This window comes from Mustela erminea, chromosome 5, assembly GCF_009829155.1.
Source record: "Mustela erminea isolate mMusErm1 chromosome 5, mMusErm1.Pri, whole genome shotgun sequence".
NCBI lineage: Eukaryota > Metazoa > Chordata > Mammalia > Carnivora > Mustelidae > Mustela > Mustela erminea.
Genome location: NC_045618.1, coordinates 13,798,361 through 13,802,829, shown reverse-complemented (window position 1 = coordinate 13,802,829; position 4,469 = coordinate 13,798,361). Strand labels below are relative to the sequence as shown.

The 4,469-nt window shown below is 44.2% G+C and overlaps 1 pseudogene; it reads left to right on the top strand.

The window, feature by feature from the left end:
- Positions 1–1,450: 1,450 nt before the first annotated feature.
- Positions 1,451–3,750, top strand: LOC116589802 (annotated as a pseudogene).
- The last annotated feature ends 719 nt before the right edge of the window (positions 3,751–4,469 follow it).

Genomic DNA, 4,469 nt, shown 5'->3' with positions numbered 1-4,469 from the left:
ATAAAATAAAGCCCCGTGTTGAAGGGCAGGGCATAAACAGGCTGGGTCTTGAAGCCTCAGTTAGCTCTGCAGGGAGGTGGCTCTGAGAAGGACCCCGATGGGAATGGAGCTTATAAAGATGTCTTGGAGCAGCCTTCCATGTTTGCCATGTGGCTGCCCCTTCAGCTCCCTAATACCCCTTCTCTCTTAAATGATACGAAATTGTACATTCCAAGTTCTTAGCACAAGTCCCAAGGAGAGGGAAGCAGCCTTAAAAGGGGAAGAAATCAAAGCTTTCCATGGTGGCCGTGCTGTGCTTTCGTTTCCTGGTAACACCATTGCATTTCTGGGGGTGCGTCAGGAGGAGGAGCTGAAGGGGGTAGCATGGAGTTTTTTTTTTTTTTAAGATTTATTTATTTATTTTAGAAAGAGAGAATGAGTGGGGGGAGGGGCAGAGGGAGAGAAGCTCAAGCAGATTCCCCGTTAAGTGTGGAGCCTAATATGAGACCTGATCCTAAAAGCCTGACATGACCTGAGCTGAAACCAAGAGCCAGACACTCTACCAACTAAGCCACCCAGGAGCCCCTAGACGGGAATCTTGAAATACTCCTCCTGCTCAGGACCCTCCTTTCTCCGTGCCTCTGGCCTTCTTCTCCGCCACTGTTCAATCTTCCATTCCCAGCTCCCCTACATAGGTCATAAGCTCAGTTGATACCTCGAGGTCCCAGATGGATTAAGAATCTTGCAGGGGCGCCTGCATGGCTCAGTTGGTTAAGCAGCTGCCTTCGGCTCAGGCCATGGTTCCAGGGTCCTGGGATCGAGCCCCACATCGGGCTTCCTGCTCAGCAGAGAGCCTGCTTCTCTCTCTCCCTCTGCCTGCTGCTCTGCTTACTTGTGCTCTCTCTCTGTCAAATAAATAAACAAACAAACAAACAAATACATAAATAATTAAAAGAATCTTGCAGGTATGGGGGATGCCTGGGTGGCTCAGTCTGTTAAGCCGCTGCCTTTGGCCCAGGTCATGATCCCAGGGTCCTAGGATCGAGCCCCAGCAGGGATCTGCTTCTTCCTCTCCCTCTACCCTTCCCCCTGGCTTGTGCTGTCTTTCTCTCAAATAAATAAAATCTTAAAAAAAAAAAAGTCAGATGCTCAGGTAACTGAGCCATCCAGATGTCCCCCTCCGCCTCCCCCACCTTTTTTGTTTGTTTGTTTGTTTGTTTGTTTTTCCCCAAGCACATTTGTTTAAGACCTACTAGGGCCAAAGATGCCAGCAGAATTTATCCAAGATTTGTTTGGTAGGCTTGCTTTTTTAGCTGCTTCACTTTTTCTGACACTTTCTTGTTGCTTATAGCTTATTTGGTCAAGTTTTATGTCCTCTCTTAGAACTGCATGATCTAGCCTTTGTACGCTGTGTATCTGTATAACCCTGTTTCTCTCTTTAATTATGTTTTTAGCATTCAGAGTGATTAACATGGCAAAGTAAGTAGGAAAGTATTTATAGAATTGCTGCATTTTCTCCTAGATTGAAACGATTTATTTCATTTCGCTAATGACACTGTTATAACTTTCTGTGGCCTCCCCTAAGGCTATCTAACCAATATATTTTAGAAACATTTTACTCCTTAGTTTCTTGTCATTTATCTAACAAGGTTCAAATGGTTAAACACATTGTATAGGATGCTGTATTTCCCAGAAGAAATAAAGAGGCTGGTCTCTAGGGACTTACTGTGGTCTCTCAGTTGTACTGAGATTTTTCTGTAGGCATACAGTGTGGTTTATGGAACATGGGCTGACAATGAATCCAACCCCACACTGAGTGGATGCAGTGGGCTTCCTGGAATACTGATGTCTAATACATCTGTGAAGATGTTACATATAATGCTTCCAAAAAGCAATCAATTTTCCAATTTAAAGTAAATATAAATTTGGTGTTAATTCACTAAGGGTAAAGACAAACAGGTCTCAAGCTGGTTTAGTTTCCAGGTGTGATCTGTTAAAAATATCTGCTACCTCAATTCAATTAGATAATAAAAACAGTTGCTCACTAAGTGAAATAATAGAGATGATTGATTTGAATTAGGTGTTATCTAAAGGTCTGTGGCTGTATTTACACTCTAGTTAGTGGGCTTATGAGTCAAATCTTAAGGTCCACCTCTAATGCTTTCAAGTTAAGTTCAAACATTAGCTTGAGGGAGTGTTTCTCTTTGACTTAACTGTCTGCACCACCCCTCCCTTAAGATTCGACTGTGGAAGGAGTTTGTCCCGAACTTTGTAAAACTCACAGTGCTGTTCCTTTCTCTTCCAGTCCTAAAATTGCAACAGATTTCAGTCCATACTTTCCAGCTTGATTCATGATTTTCTATATGTTTCTAATTATCACAAGTGTGTGAAACCTTCCAAAGTATATTACCCCAGGTCATTTTATTTAGAAAATAAATTTATATGCCATACAGCACTTCTGGGCAAGGAAACATGGTAGAATCCTGAGGACATACCTCTTTAAGTATTATAACAGTTAAAATACGTTCTGAGTGTGGAGCTGGCTGAGGCTTTGTGTTTGGGGATCCCTAATATAATCAGCTACTGAATTGGGTTCTGATGTGGGAGGGAAGTCAGCCAGATGGGGTCACTGTTGCCTCAAAAGTTAGAAGAAGTAGAAAAAAAGAGCTGGCCCTGGTTGGGTTTCACCTAAAAATATATTGTTGTGGTCACACTTTGAATTAGCAAGAGACTCTTCCAAAACTGATCTTATGTTTTTCAAACTTGTAAACCTGTATGGAAACGTGATGATTAAACTATACATTCAGGCTGAGTTAAAGTCAAAAAACAGTTTTATTCAGCCTAAACTAATTTTGTGCCTAGGTGCGGTTTTCCAATATTCATCAGATTCGTAAGCGGGGTGGGCTTGGATCCTCTTCCAGAAAGAGCTACTTTTTGGATATTCATTCTAAGGAGTTTACATGTTTTGTGCTGTTTGTCTTCGTGGCTTTCCTAGGTCGCAGATATCAAGAAAGTCAACAACTTCATCAGAGAACAAGACTTATATGCTTTGAAATCTATTAAGATTCCAGTGAAAAATCATGGGATCCTTACAGAGACCCACAGAGAACTCAGACCCCTCCTGAGCCCATCCTCAGAGACCAGAGTGACCTTCGAGGAGCAGCCAGACCCAGATAGAGCAGCTGTAGGCGCCGGTGCCCTCTCCAGCCCACTGACAGATTTCTTTAAGGGCATTGACGAGAATATTGAGCGCGCGGTGCAGTCAGAAATCTTTTTAAATGAAAGTTACTCGCAGAGACCTCCAATCAGCCACTGCTCCCGACTTCTCCAAAGACCCCCACGAACGGTGCCGACTGTGGAATTCAGTGGTGGGATGCCGTTTTTATCATGCTTCTAATTGGGATTGTTTTACCAGTGTTTTATTTGGTCTATTTTAAAATACAAGCTACTGGCGAGATCCCCAGTAGCTTGAACACAACTGCTGTCCCCAATGGCTCGATGAGCGTGAGTGCAGTTCCAGGGCAAGCCCCCAGATTAGCAGTTCCAGTGCCAACTGTCCCCTCTGCAGACAGCCAGTTCAGTCAAACCACCCAGGCAGGGAACTAGCTCTTGTTTCTAAAGAATCAGGCCAGTGTGAGCATTTGGCCTCTTAATGTGGATCACCTGACATCGGTCATATCCTAGGGTGCTGCCTTTCCTTTTCTATGACCTACGGACATGTCTCAGAAGCCACCGTTGTATTCTCCAGGAACATTTGACCCTGGGGAATAGGCTGACCTAATCCAAGGCTGTGGGAGCCAAAACATGCACCCCCCTGTTATCCCCCTACATCCAGAGGTACAGTAAGAGACATTTGCATGTGACACATGCTATTTCTTGAAGGTATATAGTGGACTGGCACTGCATGGGCCCCCAAGTTGGAAGTGTTTGGAAGTTGAGGAGCAGCATTGGACCTTCACTGTGGGAGCCTCTGAGGTCAGCTTTGGTCACTTTGCTGTTTGCAGTGTCCTCTGCCATGACACGTGGTGCTCTTTGTCTCCCTGACAAAGGTGCTGTCCAGCAGTGGTGAATATCACCCTGTTTTGGAGTATGACCGAATTATAATTAGCTCTATTTTATATTTGTCCCACCAGTTAGCCTTTTTGAGGCAACGTCACTTCTAGAATCAAAAAAGGCCTGAATCTGAATTGCTCTAATACTGAATAAATGGCAGGTGTGTACCTTGTACTTCTAGAACTACTTAGGGGTACACAGGCCTGCTTTAAGCTGCTGCATGGTATGGCCAGCACTTCCTGGCTAGATCATTTGGAGCTTTTGCTCAGTTTCTTCTGAAGATCATCCCCACTGGGGTGGCTAATCAGATTTCCCAAGTTAGCATTTTTGGGAAGAATTCGTGCTGCCCAGTGCCTGGAGCTGAGTAGGTGCAGAGAGAAAGAGGAGTGCCTATCACCAGGGTCTCAACATGTGACACATCTAAGGCCAGACAGTCA